The following is a 23,029-nucleotide window of genomic DNA, read 5'->3' on the forward strand; positions in this document are numbered from 1 at the left end:
GAGCGTTCCTATTGGCTGTGTTCCTGCTACCTGGCGGTGCTTGGTATTTCCTCGACAGATCTCAAATGTAGTAATCATTACATTAACAGAATATTGATTCATATTTGATCAGCACTGCCTAGTTTGACAGTTTGATCGGATTTCGCGAGTGATTGACAGCTGGCTCTCATAGACGGAAGCTGGATGGCAGACTCTAGGTCAGCTCTGATTAGTTGTTTTCCTCCGGTCTGTGAAATCTTGCAGATGCAATTAGGAGTACCGGAGGACACAGAGGCACATGCTTTTTTTCAGATTACCTGTCTCATGTACTACTGTCAGGATATAGTGACCATTATATAAAAATAACTTGTTTTAATCATAATTCTTCCAATTCTACCTGCTGCAGCTTTAAAGGGGGAGTGAAATATGAGTCTTTGCCAGAGCTGGTGTGTGCAAATTGACAATCATGTGCTTGTGTTTTACGCCAAACCGCTGAGCCTCTATCACCATCACCATCAATTATTGATATACCTTCTCCAAATATTCTCAGTGTTACTGCAACCAGTCAATGCGCGTTTCTATTAGACCTATAACTAATTCTATGAGTGCTGCAAATGTCCCGTCTTTCACTGCGGGGCTCCCTCTGAGAGAGTGCCAAATATATTCTGGGTGTTCTTAATTGAATTCTGCCCTGTAGTCCTATTATTCGAAGAAATCAAAACCTCGGCCTCATAATTGAGTTTCTGTGCCTGGAATATTAGAAGGCCTCATGAGATGTGGTTGAAATAGGATAGCTCACAGCTTTCACTACTCTCTAGCTCAGTGGATACTACTCAGTGGCCCTCGGGCCGTTTAAAAGTCATGTTGTTGATTTTATGTGTGAGCAGTGTTCACTGACTTAATTAGTGATGGTACTGTATATGTTAGCAGCTGCGAGGTGCTGTTAATGAAGCCTGCTTTTGTTGCAGACCTCATCAGTGTTTCGATACTTTTGTGAATGCTCTTTTTTTTCTCGTGTTTAAACGGATTCAATAATCTAATGTTGAGTGCAAAACAACTGTAGGACAAATCAAGAAGACATTGCTTTAGAAAATGTTGCCCTTTAGAGTTTTGGTACATTTCTTTTAAAGAGCCAATTACTAAAATCATGAACATTTTAATTTAAAGGTGCAGTATGTAGGATTTGGCGGCATCTAGGGGTGAGGTTGTATATACTGTGTGCCAAGCGTGTTGGAGAACTACGGTGGCCAACGCCAAAAGTCAATACTCTACACTATTGCAGATATGTCTGATTCTAATTTAAACAAATCGTTAGCTAACGTTAGCTTCCTGGGCCACTTGTAGTTCATTTTTATTGATCTGTGGAGCATGACAGCTCGCCATGACCACCCACTGCTTTGCTAGCGCTGAGTGACTAGCATAGGGTGAGCATATTTTCAAACCCCCAAACCGGGACCCTTAAGCGTAACCTACCACACGTTCATGCATGCGCTTATGCACACACCATAGGCTCATTAGGATTGGGGACAATTATTTCAGCGCTCAGCATATTAGCACATTAGCACACAGACAAATCAGTGTTGGATTCAGACGTGTGGTGCATTGTTTATTTTTTTTATTCAAAACATGATAAAAGTCTATGTAAGCGCTGAATAAAGTATTAAACAGTAGCCTAACAATTTTTATTATTTCAACTGTTGTGAAAACCGGGACAATTTTTGTAGTGAATGTTGAAAACCGAGACATTTTAGTGTTTTACAGATATTTGTCTGAACTTGGGACACCCAGCTTGAAACCGGGACAATCCCGGACAAACAGGGACGTCTGGTCACCGTAAACTAGAATGCCTTTGCCCACCAGGCCTGGATCCATAATCTCCTTCTGTTTTTAGCAAAAGCATGTGATCCCCTCGGAATATTAAACATATTCAATCCAACATTTTTCTGTGGTTGGAGCAGTTTACTGCACAACAACTCCTTGTCATCTCTGCTTTAGAGCTAGACATGGCGTGCTCTCTGCCCCCTAGTTGCGCACTTCTCTGTCATGACGTTGCACAGAAACCCGTCTATGTAGATATCAACGGCTCATTCTAAGGTAACGAAAACACAACCATTCCTGCCAATAGATCCTCCAAAATGCTGCACACTGGTCCTTTAAGGAGTCAATTACAAAAATGATGAAAATGTAAATATTTAAAGATGACAGAGTCAGGTGATTGAGGTATTTGTGACTAAAAATGGCCGCACACAAACTGTACATACTCTAAAAGCCTCAGTAAATGTTTAATCAGTCTATGTTGGGCAGTCCTTTGAAGTCATTGCGTAAGTTTTGTGCAGCAGGCGTGCTTTACGTTTGCAAGCACCGGGGGTGAGAGTAGTGCCTTCGCAGAGCCAAAGCTATTACTGTCCCAGGCAGTGTCAACCCACAGTCTGTATACATAGCCTCTTTGGCAGGCTCTTAACAGAGTTACTGTTCATCAAAGTTGCATGCCGATGCTGAGGGCATTACAAAAGAGGAAAACACTGAGGGATCTTTAAATAATAGGTGGAGGAGAAAACTAAGCACTGAGCTGTTTTAGTTTCTGCATGGTGGAGGAATAGTAATTCTCTTTTTCTAGTGTGCATTCTTAAGCTACGGTTAAGTCCAATGTTGTTGTAAGCCTTTTTGTGTGTTTGTAGCAAGAAAACGTGAATATCTTGTCAAACAAATAACATTGATGGAACTGGAAGGCACAGATCCATAACTCTGCAGCTCCAAGATTTCTAGTATTTTTGTCTAGTTATAAAAACCACAATGGCCAACTTAATCTTTGTTTTGCACCAGCACTGGTGTTCACAGCAGCTGGGGCTACCAGAAAAATACAAGATGGATTTTTGTTTTCACTCTTTCAAGTTGTATATGGCATGTGAGCACTGCATTGAGATGGAATAGAAAAAAAAAGTCCACCTCAACATCAAAGCAAGAAACAATGAAAATATGCAAAATTCAAATTTGTGAAAAGAAATGTCTGGTTGACAATTAACCCTTACAGTCCCAGGCCAAAGACTGCATATTTGTGATCCTTGCATTTATCTGACTCTCAACATCCCTTATTACAGGAGCTTCAAATGTGGATATAGCAATTTTCTTTTTTAGGATAACTAGGGCTATTTGAAAATTAAGAAATGTTTCATGTTTGCTCTCAAGATTTATGATTATATACATAATTATGTAGAATTTCAGCCCGGTCACCAAATGGCAATGTAGTGACGTAGAATAAAAAGTGAGAAAGACAGCTTACGGTGGATGAGTCCAACAAACACAGACTTTCAACCAGGAGGCCGGTGTTCATGTCCCAAAGTGTTGTTGAGTTATTTTGAAGATATGTTAGTAGCGTTTGTGACGTGTTTTCCGTACTTATGTTACGTTGCTTACATACTTAGTTTATGTATTATTTTAAGCCCAACCATGATGTTTTTCCTAAACCTAACTAAGTGGTTTTGTTGCCTAAACCTAACCACGACTTTTTCACGGTAACGACGTGGCGTTAAATGACACACAAACAGCCATTGAAACTGGGAGCACTATGGTCTTACAACAGCCTCATAACCTTGGTGACAAGAGGCCAGAATTCTAACAATTGTTTGCAGGTGTTGGGCAGTGCTACTGCATATGTGGAAAAGTTGCATGAAGACCACACTGTTGGCGGTTGAGTTGCATTGTTGGTATTGTAGGTGCCAGGTTTTGACAAGGAAGAAGAATGCAAGGAATAAAATATTTCTGGTTCTGCTGCATTAGGGGTGTCACGATTCTCCAAATCCACAATTTAATTTGACCTTCAATTTTAAGGTCGTGATTCGATTTGATTTTCGATTTAAACATGTCATTCTTAGACTATGGAGTCTTGATTCGTAAAGATCGACAGATCAACAGATCAACAGTTCATCGGTTTTATGCCCTGACAACCAAAAATTCAAAATACATTCTTTAAAAAGAAAACTGAGCTCCCTTTTTATTTAGAAAGTGTTTAAAAAATTAGACTACAACAGTCTACAATATAAAAAGCTTGATCTTATCAATGTCAGTATCTGTGTGAACCACCTCAGTACATAATCATTACAAAAATACAACAGAAATCTTTCTGCAGTGCATTACATTTGTGTTGTAATATACAAAAATACGGTTCTGTTGTCATTTATTGTCACACTTGTTTCTCTCTTCTCTTCTTTTCCTCTCTCCTCTGATCGCTGTGCGTCACCCAAGGGTGTCACTGAGGGTGGAGGTGGGGCTTGTGTGTGCAGAGCTGAGAGATGACACTCAGCAGAGCAGTCCTGTTGCTACTATCAGCTGCTCTGATTCAACAATGTTGAGCTGAAAAAACGTGCATGTAGGCTGAAATTCAACCGTGGTGTTGTTCTGTCGGGGGATGCAGTGACTTAATGTTAAACCAAAAAAAACTATGATGAGTAAGGAAACTAACTTACTAACCAACTAAAGTCCGCTAGCTGCCAGGCTAATTCCTGCAGTGTACAATGACATAGACATTCAGGAAGTGCAGGGACGGTCCACATTTCCTATCATGTCTGCCTAGTCCCGAGTGCTGGACTGAGTAGTTTAAGTTTGCTTTTTTATGTCCCAAAATGCAAATGTTACTTTTGTTAGTGTTTGTAATGTAATGTGTCTGTTCAGAACCTGTTGGCTTATGTTGGTTATTGTGATTTTTGTGCTGGTTTATAGTTTTAACCACGAGGGAGGCGGCTGATACATTTCTTGAGTGCAGCTGTATTTTGCCTCAGACACACACTAATATGTGTAGGCGTAGAGGGATACAATAATCAATGATCTTGCTTATGATTTTGGATTGCTTTCTGATATAAAACCAAAATTGGTGAAAACCCCTATGCTGCATTGATGGCTTGGATTGCCTTAACAATATGTTGGAAGGGGTTTACAATTTAGCACAGCAGCTGAGAAGGACCAGAGCAACGGCTGGGCCATGAGGCCAAAATCTTCTATCACCATATAGGTCATTTCATATCTCCATATTAATACTGTATATATCACGATATAGCATGTTTTCTGGTAATTCAATTAATAGTTTATATGAAATAACCAGCATATTGTTGTATACTCCTGTATGTATTTTATACTTGAAAAAAAGTAAAGAGCAGTACAAAAGTACTGAGTATTTTCTCATTTAATTAGGAAGTTAACAGTTTAAAGGGAAATTATAGAGAAAAAAAATGAATACGTATTTCCAGCTATACACTGATTATGTTTACATGCAAGCACACAAATACAGAGTAGTCAGATTAAGACAATAGTTTGATTTAACTACTCCGGGGTATTCCCATCTGCAGAATTCTTATGTATTCTGATTTTTCTGAGATATTTCAGTTAGTATGTGCTCGTTATTATCAATTTAGACAACGTAGTCGTGTATGATGATATCTCGATATATGATATCATCACGATATGATTCCAATGAAAGACAATACATCCTCATATTGAATTATTGCAAAAGCCCTAACCAGAAGTATCGATATGTCGGCTCATGAACAGATACATCGATTGGCAAATGAATGACTCAAATGTTTGCAATTCATTAGGACTAATAGCATCAGTGGTTAGAGCTGTCGGCTCACAGAACCCAAGATTCTGGGTTTGAATTCATCGGTTGGAGCCTATGTGTGTTCACATGTTCTGCTGGGTTGTCAGTTTTCCTCCCACAGTCCAAAGATGAGCCAGATTGGAAAGTCTAAATTTCCTGTCTAAATGATTTTCTCTCTATATGTGTCAGCCCTGCGATAGGACTTTAAATAAGTCCTATATAGCAGCTATTGCACATATTTATGGCTTTTGCACATATTTATGGAAAGTTTATCCCTTTTCTCATTTATTGTGTCGTTTTTGTCCTGATATTTCAGTGTTTTTTTTCTTTATATTGTTCTTGTGGTCTTCTTTTTGCTGGGTCCTGATCCCAGTAAGCCTTTGAGTACTCTTTGTCATGTTTTTGGTACGTCTGTCTCTTGTCTGTGCTCTACCTTATTGTCAATATGGATGTCATCCCCTATTTTTGCTGCAAAACAAATCTACCTACGGGTACAAATAAAGTCACCTGAACCTGAGACTGGCGACCTGTCCAGGTGCACAAGTTAAAGTGATTACAGAAAATGAATGGATGATTTTTTTTTTATAGTAAACCCTGATAGTGATAAAAAGCCTTATAAACAGGTGTAGAAATATTGCTGCTGTAACACCAAAGCCCAGACTTATTCACCAATTCATCCTGGATGTGAACTTTCCCTGTTTCTCTTGATATACTTAAAGAGAGTACATACATAAGGCACCTCTGAGCGCTGGAGTACTCTTGGCAGTGCAACTATACAGTGTGGCCAATCCCTCTTTAGTTTCACTGAAAGAAAAACCCGAGAACAAACTGACTCGTTTGACATTGGCTGGTCTCAAGCTGTGTCGCTGCCTCCTGTAACCGCAGACATAATACAAGCTGAGTGAGAGGCTGACCTCTCTGCGTGACCCCGTGGCCGGCCCAGGCTCCATGCAGTCAGTGGGGTGGATAGACTTACCACCTGGTCAGACAGAGTGTCCTCCTGCGCTTTGTTAATGGAGCTGTTGTTGTCTGTGCTTAGGACAAAAGCCAAGTGTTAGGAGAAATGGATGCCTACCTTATTGTGAGTAAGAGGAGCGCTTTCACACGCTGTGATCCTCTGGCCCGGGAAACTGTAATTCACACTAATGGAGAAAACGTCTAGGACACTGCTGCTGCTGCTTCACAGTGGCCTCAGAGAGAGAAAGGGATGAGCAAAGGAAGGAGGGGGAAGAAGAGAGGAGAATCAAGTAAAGGAGAAGTAAGAGAAAGAAATACAGAGTAGAAAAGGTAAAGAGAAGAACAGTGGGGAAGGGAGGAAGCTATAAAAAAAAGGATCAAAAACAAAGGAACAGGAGGAAGAGGATGATGGGGAGGACAAAAAGAGGTGTTAAGGTGAAGATGTGTTTGAATCATACCATGCGTTTCGAATGTTATCGGCCCATTAAATGGCCATTATCAGGTGTTATCACTACCATTGTAATCCTTCAGACGGGGCAAGCTGGGCCAACTCCACCTACCCGTATGTTGTGAAACAGTTGCGTTTTTAATAGGGCTGTCAAAGTTAACACGATAATAACGCATTAACGCAAATTCGTTTTAACGCCACTAGTTTCTTTAACGTATTAACGCAATTTGCGATTTTTAGGTTAACAGGCTCAGTTTTAAAGCTAGAGTGAATATACTGGCATCATATGAAACAAAAAAATGGAGGAATCCATTGGCAAAACCTGTCATAACCATTTTCAAAGGAGTCCCTTGACCTCTGACCTCAAGATATGTGAATGAAAATGGGTTCTATGGGTACCCATGAGTCTCCCCTGTACAGACATGCCCACTTTATGATAATCACATGCAGTTTGGGGCAAGTCATTGTCAAGTCAGCACACTGACACACTGACAGCTGTTACTGCCTGTTGGGCTTGAGTTTTCCATGTTATGATTTGAGCACATTTTTATGCAGAATGCAATAACTGTGAGGGTTTCTGGACAACATTTTTCATTGTTTTGTGTTGTTAAAGTAGGCATCAAAATTCCATAGTAACCTTTCAGCATATTGTATTTCAAGTGTTCTGAGAGAGTTCTGCTCCTCCTCATGGCTCTGCTTTCAGGCTTTAATCCATCCTGTGACGAGAGACTTTGACCAGTCACAGGTCATTTCAGACAGAGAGTATTCCTATTGAGTGTTATTGGCTGTTCTCCGGCTGGTGGGCGGTGCTTGGTATTTCTTGGTACTTCTATTCCTCCCACTGCAGCTTTAATTGATTTTCCACTAATAAATATATACATTCATATATTTGCCCTCTCCCATGTTGATAAGAGTATTAAATACTTGACAAATCTCCCTTTAAGGGACAGATAAAAATGTGGGATTCATTTGTGATTAATCATGATTTACTATGGACAGTCATGCGATTATTTAGAATTAAATATTTTAATCGATTGACTGCCCCTAATTTTTAAACACAAGGTTAACGTTGTGAATCAAAACAAAAGTACTCGGTCAGGTTCAAGAAAAAGATTATGGTTTGGGTTCAAAGTACGTTTGTTACATAACTTAACTCAGGTTTTTAGTCATTAGTGGCATTAAAACAAATTTGCACCAACATGTTATTATCATGTTGACAGCCCTACTAGTTACATTAAACAACACAGAAAAATCATTTGCAGTACTCCTTTTCTACCACTGAAAAATCCAGAATTTATGAATATGCTAATATTCTCCTACTCCACTGAACAAAAAAATCCAGTCTCAGGGGTGAATTCACAAAGAGTGGATTGATAGCACCATGAATTGTGCATCACTTGCAACCGCCATCTGCTCCATCTCTACGTCAGATTTACAAAAGATATTGCCCGAATGATATCACAGCGCAAACACACCCATAACGTTTTGCAGCTGAGTGCAATTGTCCCTTTCTTGCATCTGATTGCAATTATCATTCATTCATTCATTCATTCATTATCCGTAACCACTTATCCCGTTCGGGGTCGCGGGGGGGCTGGAGCCGATCCCAGCCGACACTGGGCGAAAGCGGGGCACACCTGGTACAGGTTGCCTGACTATCACAGGGCTGACACATAGAGACAGACAACTATTCACGCTCACATTCACACTCTCATTCATACCTATGGGCAATTTAGAGTCAACAGTTAACCTAACCTGCATGTCTTTGGACTTTGGGAGGAAACCGGGTGAACCTGGAGAGAACCCACGCTGACACGGGGAGAACATGCATCTCCACAAAGAAGGGCCCCAAGCCGGATTCGAAACTGCGCCCCTCTTGCTGTGAGGCAACAGTGCCAACCGTGCAGCCCTGATTGCAATTATCCATGTGGAAAATTATAAATGTGCCTGAGGCCAATGTGGTGGTTGGAATGAGAGTCAGTCTGAGCCAGAGGTCTTGTCAGGAGGGGCTGGCCAGAGTGCTGCTTCCATCCAAACCTCCTGAAGGCAATTAAGAGAAGGGGAAAGGAAACAAATGTAAGCCCAGGTAGAGGGGAGAGATACTGTGTTTGTTTAGTTAATTACCTTATTTTTCATTCATTTTTTTTCGTTGTTTTTTTTTCCTCATGTAGCCAATTTTCAAAAATGACATGTAGGGGAGCTTGATTCATTTATTTTCCATGACACAACTGCCATTGCATTCTGTCACTGCGATGCAGTGACGGCATCCCAAAATAGATGAGTTTGAGCGAATACCCCTCAATGAGCTTCCGTTACCACCAACTCTCTGAAGTCGCTAAAAACTTCACTGTAACTATGTGTGGCTATTAGCGCTCATCTTTGTGAATTGGACTGTTTTTGCAATGAGGCTCATTTGCATAGAAAGGGGTTCAATTTTGTGCCAAATGTCTGCATATTACCTCATTTAAATACGTGCAAATAGCACAGATCACCGAGAGGGGTCCATTTTCTTAAAATTTATACTTAAAAAACTTCAATTTTTTTTATTAAAAAACACCCTTTCCGGGTGTATTTGTGCAGGTTTAGTGGCCATAAATCTGCACACTGCTTTTGTGAATTCCCCCCTCAGTATGTCTGCACTGCAGGCTTCAAGTTAACAAATCACACTTGCTCAAAGGAGCAGTTTGTAGGATCTGGCGGTATCCAGCAGTGAGGTTGCAGATTGCAACCAACTGAAGCTTCTCCCATGTGCCAAGTGTGTAGCAAAACTATGGTGCCCTATCTAGAGCCAGGGCGTAGAGTGTGTGTGTTCGTGGGAAATGAGTGGTGAAGCAAGAGAGAGAGAGCGGCGACGGGAGTGAGCAACATTATCGACTTCGGCTCAAGAAGGAAAAGTTAGGTTTAGGTTTGGTTTGTACGTTCTGGGCTACTGTAGAAACATGGCGGCCGGCTCCGTGAAGAGGAGCCACTCCCTATGTAGATATAAACAGCTCATCCTAAGCTAACGAAAACATGATTATTATTTTCAGGTGATTATACACTAAAGAAAACATACTTATTAATATTATACTCCATTTCTGCCAATAAATCCCCGAAATGTTACATACCAGTCCTTTAAGTTTCACATTAAACCATGATTGGCTTCCAAGTTAGTTGTGATGTCACAAATCGTACGCACGTGTGTTAAACTGAGGTTTCACGTGAGCACACAGAATCTTTCCTCCTTCAGCAGATGAATGTGAAAACAGCCTTCCAGTGTGAGAGACTGGTATCACATGAAACTACAAAACCCAAGGAATCCTTTGGTACCAACCATGCATAAAATACTAGCTTGTCAGGTTAAATAACGCTCCAAACTTACGCTAAATTCGGGCGAGGAAAAACTGGCTTGGCCATTTTCAAAGGGGTCCTTTGACCTCTGGCCTCAAGATATGTGAATGAAAATGGGTTCTATGGGTACCCACGAGTCTCCCCTTTACAGACATGCCCACTTTATGATAATCACATGCAGTTTTGGGCAAGTCATAGTCAAGTCAGCACACTGACACACTGACAGCTGCTGTTGCCTGTTGGGCTGCAGTTTACCATGTTATGATCTGTGCATATTTCTTATGCTAAATGCAGTACCTGTGAGGGTTTCTGGACAATATTTGTTATTGTTTTGTGTTTTTAATTGATTTCCAATAATAAATATATACATACATTTGCATAAAGCAGCATATTTGCCCACTCCCATGTAGTATTAGAGTATTAGAGTTAGAATATTAAATACTTGATAAATCCCCCTTTAAGGTACATTTTGAACAGATAAAACATGTTCGATTAATTTGCGATTAATCGCGATTAACTATGAACAATCATGGCAATAATCATCATTAAATATTTTAATTTATTGACAGCCCTCATAAAAACATTATCATGTAACCTAATCTGGGGTTTTGCAGAATTCTTCAGTATCACCGTGCTTGTCTGGCAATAGGATTGTGTTTTTCTTGAGAGAAATGAGAGAAATGAACTCATTGTTGTCTTCCTGTTGAGGACTGTTTTTTTAACAATGGGATGAATATCTGTGCATGTTAAATGGTGATAATAGTCTGTTTTTTTTACTTTCTTTGTATTCAGTTCAGCGCCACTTTGCATTAAATTCATTCAGGGAAGGGAAAAAAAGCAAGCAAGGGGAAAAGGCTGCTGTAAATACTGTAGCAGCCGGTTTGAATACAGGGTGTGTCTTTGTGTGAATGTGGAATAAGGTCATCCGAATGAATGTTCAGCCCACATCTGCTCTCACCTCTTTCTGAATACTGAACTAGTTCACACAGAAGTGCATTTAGAAAATATCACAAATGTGCTTTCTCATGATTAAGAGATACAGGAATATCTTACTTACTGGACATAGGAAATTAGTTTTTCTTCCACTGTCTAGATTTATATTTGGATTCACTTCTTTTTGGTTATTTTTACACTTCTTTGTTTTAATCTCAGATTTAATCCAGTGGTTAGAACTCCTCCTGTCTTCTGATTAGGCACTGCTCAAGGACACCTGGCAGACAGTTGTTGAAGCACATTGACTTTTCTGTCCAAACCGCCTTAGCCTGGGTGGTGATTCACGCCTGCGACCTTCGTGTCATAAGCTTCCTGTATCCCGAGGCGAGTGGTGCCCCGAATTAACTGACGCTCACACATGTTCTATCCTCAAAAGGATTAAAAGGCAATTACAAAATCTGAGTCATCAGTTGTGACACACACAGGAACAGACTGCAGTCAAACCTGAGATAGCAGGAATTAGGAAGAAGGAACAGTCAGACCGTGTGTGTGTGTGATAACAAGGGATGGCTTGTAAGTGCATGTATACGTGTAGGGAAAACGCATAGGTACCATAATCCACTCAAATGTGATGGGTTCAGGAGTAACCACCATCTTTTGAGGACCACCTTTGAGATTTTGAGTTAAGTAGAGTGCCTGTTCAGTGCCGATTGCTTGGCCTCTGGTATTGCTGCTTGCAGCTTTCTCGAGAATCGCCCATCCAATCAGCTTCACAATCGACAATCGACACCCTCCAAGTGTGAAGTCGATCAGAAGAACGGTTGTCGAGCGAGCTGTTCCCAGCATGCCGTACGGCCAAAGAGTATAGAAGCAAAGAGACATATCTCTGGTGTTTTGTGTGCTGCTGCCATTTTGGACTGAAAACGCTTATTATGTTTTTCATGAAAAGGATATGACGTCATGTTACTCACACTAAACATTAAAAGGTGTCTTCCCTCTACCTCTGAATAGACTCAAATGAAGCAATTGTTTCAGGCATTAAAAAAAGTTGCGAGATATAGGCGAATCAATGTTTTTCCCACCTTTATTACTCTGTGCCTTTAATAGCCAATGACCTCAGTTTTAGCACAATAGTGAGTGTTATTTGTAAGAATGTGTGACATACAGCATTGCCTCCAACATATCTACTATTGAAGCCTAAAGGAGCATTCACACTGAACATAAATGGAATTTTTAGGCAGATGTTTTACTGGCGTACGGTAGTCACTTTCAGTCCAAAATGGCGGAAGCGTAGCTCTGCTGCTAGGCGCTGATGTTGCAATGGAACGACAACTGACTTTCACTTCTTGGCAATATACATTCTTTGGTACTGTGGTGTAACAGTTAATAGGGGTTCCCTCTCAAAACACTACAGAGTGTACACATAACACACTGCTAATAAATATGTCCCGTAGATCTCAAGAGCTCGCACTCGACACTGCACTTCCTTGGGCTCTCAGCAATACACCGGTCAAGTGTGAAGTCGATCGGAAGAACGGTTGTCAAAAAAAATCGAAGGACAGACATACAGAGACTCTTTCCATTACAGTTAGGTATGGTGTCTATGTAAATATGTGTGTTTTATCCCTCACTGGCTTCAAACAGTTTTAAAAATTTAACGTTGCTTCAGGCAACTTTCTCCAGCATAAAAACATCAGCTCTTGTTAAGATGCTATAAATTTGCCCTGGCTGCTCAATTGAAATTCTGATGCTGGGTATACGGACCATTCTCGCTTCACACTGAAACCACATAATTGTCTCCTGAACAACAGCGAGAATCAAAGGAACAATTGCAACAACAAATGTCCAGAGAGACACGCACTCTCTGACGCAACGTCCTCCTTTCTTGTGTATTCTTTGATACAAAGTTTACATAACTTGGAAAACATGAGCTTTGTGTCATTCTTGTTGAGCTTTTCCAACAGTTGCCTCATGATGCAATTTAGTGCCACCAATGCATAACGCTTCCTTGTGCAGATGGGTATTTATCAGTAATATATTTACGTGTATGCCATTGGCACAGTTTCTCTATAACATTAAACTACAGAGATTATTTTTAGTTTATCCCATGAATATTGCTGTAATTAATGATATTGACATGGTAGCCCCTGCCAAGCCTTTACTCACCACTAGTTCATCAGCTTAGCTGGGATGAAGTGCCAGAGTGTTTCTGGCAAACACGTTTTTCTGCACTTCTAGGACTTCTAGTAAGCACTGAGAGCAGGCAGGGATCGATTTCACTCCCCGGGGTAGATAATCAAAGGCTCATCTGAAAGGGCAGTGATATTGATAGCACTCTCCAGATAGACAGACCACCACATTTATCTATTGACACTCCAAGCTATACTGATTATGGATATTTAGAGCAAATTATACAGACCTGTACAGTATGAACTGTAGCGAGAATTCCAGCAGTTATCAGTTGTGCCACTTTGGTCTCACAACATTTTGTGAGAGTATGGCAACTTGGATATTTTTTATTAAGATCAGTTAGATCTGCAACATCACAAAACAAGAAAGACAGGCCACAAGCAGACAAATGATCAGACAGGAATTAAACCTAAATAAAGGTTAGCCAAACGTATTTGGTAGAGAATATAATATTACAGATCAATCTATTGTTCAACTTTGATCAACCAAACTTACTTGCCCTGGTTGTGTGCACAGGATATTAGTTTCGTTCAGATTTTAGTGCTAAACCATTGGCTTGTTTAAAGGCACAATGATGATTTACCTAAAAAACAATGTATAGACGGATACAAAAATAGTCCCTCTCAATCATCACTTCTGACCAGAGTTGCCAAGTCTGCATATTATAAGCACATATGGGCTTGTTTTCCTGAAAAGTCATTTACACATATCGGTAGTTGAGGGTTACGATTTTTTGGAACTTTTTACTAAAGTGTAGTTGCTTTTTTGGACTTGTTCCTTTCTCTCTCCTCTACACCGGTCTAGTTTGTCCTGTTGCAGGATCTGTACACAACCACGATGCCCCTTCCCTTTCCCCTTCCACACATACACACAGATGAATGACAGTCACTCACCGCCGCCATCACCATCAGAATGTTGTTGTTGTGAGACAAATCTTTGCGGGGTTGATGGAGTTTAGCTAACAATACCAGGTACTAAGTGGGTGAAATATGGCAAAAAGTACAACAAAGACTGTGTAAAAGAGAGTGGACTTAAAAGATTGGATTTTCCCTCAAGTGGGGGACGATTCAAAGGCAGTTTGCCGTTTTTGTAAGTGTGATGTACAAGCACATCATGCCGAGCTGATTCAACATGCTAGCACTGAAAAACAGGAAAGAAGACAAGAAAAACGCAGCACCTTTCTCTTTAATGAGGCTTACCAACATTGGATTCACGGTCTAAATGTAAAGATACAAGCTAAAAATGAAATACAAAACTGAAATAAAATGTTTGGTGAACAAGAAGAATGTAGAGTTACAAGCTAAAAACGGATGCAGAAATGACGTGTCGGGTTGAAGGTTTCACGGTGAAACGTTTGGGCTTGTTTCAATAGACCTGGTTGCTTGTTCCTCTCGTGAGATCTGGCAACACTGCTTCTGACCCACTAGAAGTGGGTACTGGTGTCTGTGTACAGAGCGCGGTAAAACACCAAGCGGACAAAGCTTCCCAAACGAGAGTGAATCTGTGGTTGGTTCTCACTCACTCACTCACTGGCGAGCACCCTAACCCTCGTGGAGCCGGGGAGGAGGGGCTAACTTTGGTTTACAAACCTCAACAAAATCCTGCTCATTGTGCCTTTAAAGGCTGTCAGATTGTCTGACTGCTTGTGTTTGTTGCCATCAAGCTTCGTTGTTGCAGTGTTGTCTCAGCAATTTTTTTCGTGAGTTACAATGCTATTATAACCAACAGAAACGATGTAAAAACAAGGCCCTTCTGCTTTATTACACATGCGATGGAATTAGTTTGTGGATGTTAAGTTGATTAAAACTAATCGGTGATACAGTGACATTAACCAGAGGCACACATTTCTTACATTAATCACTTCAACACTCGTTGGGGAAATTGTGCCAAATTTACTGATTATGCAGCATTTTGTAAGACCGTGCTGATGTTGTTGAACTCCAGCCCCGAGCTGTTCCACAGGCGCAGTGCTGTGATGGTTTCATGCCAGGATAGAGTCTAGGACCGGGGGCACCTCCTCCAAAATGTTAAGTGGAGAGAGAATGAGCCATGTTACATATTCTGCAGTGTTTATCTGTCATCAGGGTACCAACACGTTCAATAAGTATTGAAATAATTCAATGTAAAAATGCGTTTTTCTCTCTTTTCTGTCTCCTGTTAACGTCTCACCTTGAAAATCACATTCTGCCACTGCTGAGGCTGCCAGTTAGTGTCAATACACGGTACAATGAATTCAAACAAGAACTAAGGTCCAAGGCACTCTTCTCTCCCTACCAAAAAGCACATTCATTACACCTGTTTGAACTTCCGAGCACTCCAGACCTTTTCTTTTTTGGCGATACTTTAAAATGAATCCGAAAAGGTTTGCAAAGGCTTATTTCTACAGACCTTAGAAAAGTAAGAAATGTTCTACATTGTATTGTAGAAAGTCAAATGTTGGTTTTGAATAACATTCTTTTTTTCTACCATTACACATGCCATTCTGCCTGGTGGTGCTGGTGCCGTCTAACAGAACAGTGCGTCTTTACACTTCAATTCTTTTTGCCTATTTTTTTCAAGGCACTGCTGTGATTGTGTGTTGGGCTGCAGGCTAGACTTTCTCTAAGCTTAACTGAGAACTTTTTGTTGCCTTAACTTAGCCAGACCTTAACCAAAGGTATGGCAAATCATAAACTGCTGAAGAGGTAAAAACTCAACCCTTATAAAGAACAACTTTATTGCGAGACCAACACGTTTAGACTTGTGTAGACTTATTTCCTTCTCCAAGCACCCTGGAAGTAGTTGAAGTCGTGCCAGAAATCCCAACTATCTAAATGATAAACTGCTCACATTAATAATTTTTGCAAAGGTCATATACTGTACATTTTGGAAGGCACTGATAATGTCATCCTGACGATATGGGCACCAGAGGAGGAAATGATCATATGGATCGTTTTGGAAGGCAATGAAGAATGATCTACAGTATGTTGTTGTTTAGTTTATAGGATGCGATTTCAAAATCCTACCCATGTCAGGTCCACTCAGACTTCCCTCGTTAACCAGCCTCCTTCCCTCGCCACCTCTCCATCCCCACTAATACCCTCTCAACTAGCAATTTTATAGCTCAGTGCCCACTGAATCCTCCAATGTCACTCTATAGGTATAAAAAAAAAAAAACACACAGCGCTACTTTTCAACCTCACACAGAGAGACAATTTCCTGTCCTCACAGACACATTCAGTCATATGTCGGTGAGCTTCTGTTGCTATTGCTGTGCTGATGTCAGGTTCTCCTTTCATTTTTTTTATTTCTCTAGATAAATGAGATTTGTTTTTGAATTGGGAGGAAATGGCTACAATCTTATCCACAGCTTGGAGTGTAATTTGCCAAGGAATGTAGTCAACTGTGTCTAATTGCGTTCAAATCAGAGATTTGACTGCGGGGGACAGACAAAGGCTTTGGCGCCCACCATGTAAATGATATAATACCACATTTAAATGTGCAGAGCAAATTCAAAGTAAAGGCTGATTAATGGAATTAACTTCGTTGCCCTGTGCGCCTCACATACTGTAGGTGGTATGAGCTGAAACATATCCACTGTAATGGTCTAATACAGATGAATACATCTCATTAAACCCTCTCCCAGCCTTTCTTTGTCTAATCAAATCAGGCATTGCTCTCTTTTTGTGCATCAGTGACTTCAATGAGGCTAGCATTACAATAAGCAAACCTTTATACAAGAAATTATATTATATTAAAATGTCTTTTAGGCAAAATTAAAACAGTGTAAAAATTGATCAGGAATCTCCGAGCAAATGCCTGTGCCCCATTCTGAATGGATCCTGTATTTAAAGACACTTGTTGATTTTAAAGGATACCAAAAGTCCCCTGTACCTCTGGTACGGCTTAAAATTCTGGATCAGTGGGCAACCTCTGGGTCTGAAAAGTGAAGCCAATGCTGAAGTGCCTTAAACTTGCATTCTCTCTAATAGCCAGCAGGGGGCGACTCCTCTGGTTGCAAAGAGAAGTCTGATTTGTATAGAAGTCTATGAAAAAATGACCCTACTTCTCACTTGATTTATTACGCCAGTAAACATTGTAAACATGAGTTTATGGTCTCAATAGCTAGTTATAAGTCTTCTTCAATACACCATGATGTTCATTTAGTAAATTATGGTCCCATTTAGAGCCAAATAGACCATAAAGCAGGGTATGCTTTAGGGCGGGGCTACCTGCGTCCAAAATCGATGATGGAAGTTCTTTTTCATCTCTGAGTTGCATGTGAGTACTGATCTGGCAAGTGCTAGCTGAAAAGGTAACGTTAGCCAGACCTAGCAAAATGTCAGCTATTTGGAAATATTTTATAGTTATGACTGTCAAACTAGATAATAAAATAAAGTTAAATGGCATTCATTCTACATACATGTATGTATTTGTTCATGTTTTACAAAGGGTTTCACTTGAGCCAGGCCATACAACAAAGACATCACATCCATATAGGTTATTAGTATACAGCAGTTCAAAAAATAAAAATAGACCTATATATATCTATATATATATTTTAGCGCACTGGTATCAGATCGGTAGCCTACTCGGAAGTTCATGTATCAGAATCAGCTGTGGAAGGAAAAAAAAAATATTTCGGAACATATCGGAACATACAGTATAGGCCTATGTGCATATTTTCTTTCACAATCCACTGCTACTGTGATTGAAAAATACCATTGTAGGCATTTGAGTTCAAATGAACATTTAAAACCGGTGTTACTGAATGATCTGTTTCTCATTCTCCCTTAGCAACCCAACCTAGCACACACATTTGCATCATTTCTGCCACATGTTAGCACTAAGCGATTAATTATTTTCCCGCTAGAAAGTCACTTATTTAATTATACCTTACATAACAGTGTCTCAAGTTGTAGCAAGTGAAAGTGTAAGCCAGCTATTGTTGATTACACGACTATAAAGACAACTGTCAGAGGCTAATTAAACGAGCAGTAGGTAGAATGTTTTTCGCATCATTGGGCAAAAAAATCCATAATAACCTTTTAGCATATTGTAATTCAAGTGTTCTGAGAGATAACTAGACTTATGCACCTCCTCATGACTCTGTTTTCAGGCTTTAAAAAATCTAGCCCGTGACGGGAGATTTGGGTCAATCACAGGTCATTTCAGAGAGAGAGCGTTTTTGTGTTTTGTGAGAGAGCATATTTACGTGGAAGAGTTGCCATCAATACAGACTACATGGCGTACAAATGGCACGTCAAAAGCAAGAATGACGTTCTTATTGCACACAAAATGACCTGCGAATTATGGTGTCATTCATATGACATTTTGTGTGAGTGGGTGGGTGAAAAGGGGCACCTGATCACCTCACTTTTTGCTGCAATCAGGGATTGTTGGCCTCACACACTGAATGCTTGGCGTGTGCCTTATTTTGTTGCACAGCCCATATAGTAAGCGTACCTTTCCAGACTGACTATTGACAAGAATCAAATATCTACACTTTCCCAAGCTTGGGAAGAAAATCAATGATGAATTTGAATTGCCTGAGCTGAATAGGCTTAACTCTGCTTCGACCATTTTGCCCTCGGTATTTTTAACTCATTGTTTGTTTGAAGATTGGTTCTACTCCCAATGCTTTTCTTTTCACTTCTTCGTTATTTATTATTTCACTGGCATTGGCATTGGCTTAACAAAGGCACAGGCTGAGTCAGCTTGGGGGCACAGTATTTGTTTAATATGCAGAGATGCCTCTTCCCATAACTTTTTAATATGCCGGAGACTGTTACATGCATATCCCAGAGGTAGGAGTGCAAGGCTACAGTTTATCTAATATAACAAAGTGCAGTTTTTTCCTAAACCTCTAACAATTTTACTGCATAACTACAGAAGCTGAGGTGCTTTAGTGGTGCACTTCATTCCAAATGACAGGAGAGGGTGGACAAGTGAAGACATCAGTGCAACCTGCAATCACAACAATGCAGCTTTCACAACTGAAATATTGTAAAATGAATATTATATTTAAAAGTGTTATTGATTTATTTTCTAGAAAAATAATTAAAAAGTATAATACATCCACAGAGCTTTTAGAAAGGTGCCGGATAAAGGAATTTATTTTCCTAAAAAAAAAAATATATATATGATTGTGGATTAATCATTGATAACCTTTGACAGGTCCAAAATGAATATTTTGTTTATCTCTGTGGAAGATATCTGACATTTGGTTCTCACTTTTAACAGACTTGTGAGCCAATAGTATAAAAACGTTGGTATCACGTGGTATCTCTGTGTCGTCAGTGATCAAGTTGCCAGTTAGTGTGGAAAAAAACGGATAAATGGCTGAATAGGCACCCAACTTTACTCCGGTACCAATCCCAAGTGCTCAAAAGCCTAACATGCCTGGCCACACTGACACTGGTGTCTCCATCAGGCTGCAGAATATGTGATTGTTGGAAAAAGTAACCAAGATAATTTTGGTGAATTTTATTTCTATTCAGTTAAGTTTGAATGAAGTATGTTTTACAATGCTCCGCCACGATAGTGGGGGAGGGGGAGAAAGTGTGCGTGCGCAAACAGAGACACGCACACACCTGATGTAGGCCTGTATTTATGTTGCAAAATTACTTTGTTACTCTACCACGAAAGATTCATCACTTGACCATAAAATATGCAGGTTGCACAATGAACTGGTATCACTTGTTGTGAAGTGAATGCAATAGAGCGGGGGAGGGAGGATGTGATATCTAGTGGCTGAATGTTATCTGCACCTTTCAATACTTTTGTTTGTTGCAAATTTCAGGCCTGTAAGCTGAGATTGCCTTACCTTTATTTTCTTTATTTCTACCACTTTTCCATTGAGAGTTCAGTAATAAGGAAATCTGAGCTAATCAATTTTTGGAGGCCCTGGTTTGCCAGTGACTAATGTTGTGTTTCTATTGCTTCTGTTTTGTAAATCTCAGCATTCATATTAATATACATTAATACCATTGCACTGCTGTGTGAGTTAACAGCCTTGTGTATCTGAAACCAATATGGCAGGGACAGTGACTAATTGAGAATTATCTCACATGGACCAAAGGCCAATGGCAGTGTCCTTCAGGGCAAGGCTGATAATGCTAAATACAATACGATGACAACATGTAGCTAAGCTTGCCGTTTCCTATTAGCCAGTGGATCAATTTCAGATGTTAAGCCTCACGACCCCAGCACGGCTTTGGCTGTGGCTGTCAATGATTCACGAGGCAGTGAGAAATGGTATTTCATGGGTAAACAAAAATAAGCCAGTACAGATGGCATTATTTTTTTTCTCCCTCTCCGACCTGCTGTCATTGTTAAAATGGCTCGGCTTCTGCTGAAATGCTGCTTGTCATTTGTCACACTCTCTCCAAGGTCAGAGTCCAGGCGAGGGTAAGCTCACGGCTCTATAAATAGCCTGACTCCTCTAACAGTGGGCTTGCTGCGTGTGCGCGTATGTTTGTGCACGAAACACATGCGCGTGCATAGTAAGCGCAGCGAGGAATAAGCTTATTAGCAGGAGTTTGATGAAGATGGCAGGGGTCTTAATCAAACATCTCAAAGGCGGCATTAGCATTCTAATTTTACATAATGTCTTATCATTCTCACTCTCTCCCTCTGTGAGAATTAGATGTATGCCAGCAATGAGTACAATAAGTACAGGGGTGTGTGTGTAGGAGATGAGTAGGTGCTGAGACATATTAGAAATATGCAGTAAATATGGCGGGTCCATCTGTGTTCTGTTCCATTTTTTTCAAATGGAAACGCCCACTCAGCCGTTGCAAAAAGCAGTGACGTAGGTTACCGAAGTGAGCTAATCAATAAGGTTATAAATAATGTGAATGCTAACACTAGCTGGGTCAAGGGTAGCTGTGCTAAGTTTGGAAATAACTGAAAGGGTTGGTTTGGATTTTTTGAAGTGGGGTTGTATGTGTTCTGCGAGGTGAAATGAGTGTTTTGTGAACTGAGTCTGGTCTAGTCTCGAAGGACGCGATGTAACGGCTTCACCCCTTTATCTTGCCATCAGACAGCCCTTTCTGACGGGGGACTGAAGTCGTTATGTCGTAGTCTTCAAGACCAGACCAGACACAAAAGAAAGTAATTTTACCTCGAGGAACATGGGAGTTGCTGGTCTACCGCTCCATCGATCAGTTATTTTGTTTGTGTTATTGTGTGACTTTTGGACAGGAACTAACGTGGCATCCACAGCACTGCATTGTTTGGCTTTCGTCTCCAAACTGGAAGCATGCCGACCACCAACTAAGTTACTGTATGTGACGTTAATACACTGACTATAGGGATGTATATATACTGTACATGTAGCAGCGCCATCATGCAGAATCCTACGTCCGGTCACGTGGGAAAACGTTTTTAGAAGGGCTTGGAAAAATAGCATTTTGACACTAAAACATACATACTACGACTAAAATTTGAATGTTCAGATTTGAATACATAAGGAACACACTACTGTGAAACTACAGAATGATATAAAAACACATACAACAAAAATGATGGACCCGCCCTTTAAAACACAGCAGTCTGTGTCTGTCTGTGACCCTCTAAGTACGTGCCTAATGACTGCATGTTCTTGAGCTTATTATTGACGGCTCCTGTGGCTTTAAAGTGAAGGGGAAGCCAGCAGTAAAGATCACACTCAGCAACAGCTTAAAGGACATTAAAGCTTAATGTGCAGAGCTGTTCAAAAAACACACTGAACAACTTTCATGTTTTTTTTTTGTTTTTTTTTTATAACATGATGTTTCGTTGTCTCCTGCGCTTGTTATAGCACATGACAGCAGGCACATTACAAAAAGCACTGTTAGTCAGTATAAAAAAACAGGGAGTGCACCTTTAATTTACACGAACACATGCCGAATGCAGACTTATCATACAATTTATACAATACAGCACAAGTACTATAAATATACTGTACGTTCCATTTTCAGTCGGTGCAATCAAGCAGGAATCAGCTCTACGTCCCTCCAGATGTGCTTTCTCTCTGCTCTCGTTGTAGGGTTCCTATAATAATGAGTCGTTGTTATTCGATATATGGAGTTGTTTTCTCTTGGTTTTGAAGGCTATTCTTGCTATTTCAAAGACAGATGATGTGATTATAGAAAATGGCCTCTGATATCACACAGCTAAGCCATATGATTGCCAAGGGACTGCTTTGCAGCAAACAGGGCAGTTTTTCCTCCATCGCCTGCTTTAGTGCTTTAAATGCCTTCCAGACATTGATTATTTTCCATGTTATGGAATAATCTCACCATGACTAACATACTGTCAACTGAAACTGTAGGCACATAGCATGATTTGAATTAAGCTAATGATACTTTAAGAGCCACTCCACTGATTTTAAACCCATGACGATAATTTGACTAGTCATGGGAACTACCACTCAGTCTGTGGAGACAGTTGAGTAGAATGTCCTCTGAGTAACCTGGATGATACCATCATCACTGTTCACTCAGAGACGCCCTTCAATACTTCCCATAACAACAAATGTGTCCCATTATTTTCCGTGCTCTACTTGACCTGATGAATAATTGATTGTATTGATTGAGTGTGATGGCATTTGTTCCAGAGAGAGTCAGGTAGTATTACAG

At 40.3% G+C, this 23,029-nt stretch overlaps 1 protein-coding gene across 4 annotated transcripts in view; it reads left to right on the forward strand.

Moving 5' to 3' along the window:
* The window catches only part of LOC119500190 (inactive dipeptidyl peptidase 10-like), a 235,965-nt gene that overhangs the window by 95,604 nt on the left and 117,332 nt on the right, over positions 1-23,029 (forward strand). The gene's annotated exons all lie outside the window — the stretch shown is intronic.

This window comes from Sebastes umbrosus, chromosome 13 (genome assembly GCF_015220745.1).
Source record: "Sebastes umbrosus isolate fSebUmb1 chromosome 13, fSebUmb1.pri, whole genome shotgun sequence".
NCBI lineage: Eukaryota > Metazoa > Chordata > Actinopteri > Perciformes > Sebastidae > Sebastes > Sebastes umbrosus.